We start from the raw sequence: 409 nt of genomic DNA, 5'->3' as shown, positions 1-409 counted from the left end.
ATCAGAATCTACAAAACCATTCCTATCAGAATCTACAAAACCATTCCCATCAGAATCTACAAAACCATTCCCATCAGAATCTACAAAACCATTCCCATCAGAATCTACAAAACCATTCCCATCAGAATCTACAAAACCATTCCCATCAGAATCCTACGAAACCCCCATCAGCAGTGGCGAGGTGCCATTTGCGTGCTTGAATGAGGTGCCAGAGCGAATCAGTTTGTTCTATTGAATGCAGACCCGGAGCCAGAGCAGAATCAGTTTGTTCTATTGAATGCAGAACCGGTGCCAGAACGAATCAGTTTGTTCTATTGAATGCAGACCCGGAGCCAGAACGAATCAGTTTGTTCTATTGAATGCAGACCCGGAGCCAGAACGAATCAGTTTGTTCTATTGAATGCAGACC

The sequence above is a fragment of the Oncorhynchus gorbuscha genome, linkage group LG05, assembly GCF_021184085.1.
Source record: "Oncorhynchus gorbuscha isolate QuinsamMale2020 ecotype Even-year linkage group LG05, OgorEven_v1.0, whole genome shotgun sequence".
Taxonomy (NCBI): domain Eukaryota; kingdom Metazoa; phylum Chordata; class Actinopteri; order Salmoniformes; family Salmonidae; genus Oncorhynchus; species Oncorhynchus gorbuscha.
Note: the sequence above shows the minus strand (reverse complement) of the source record.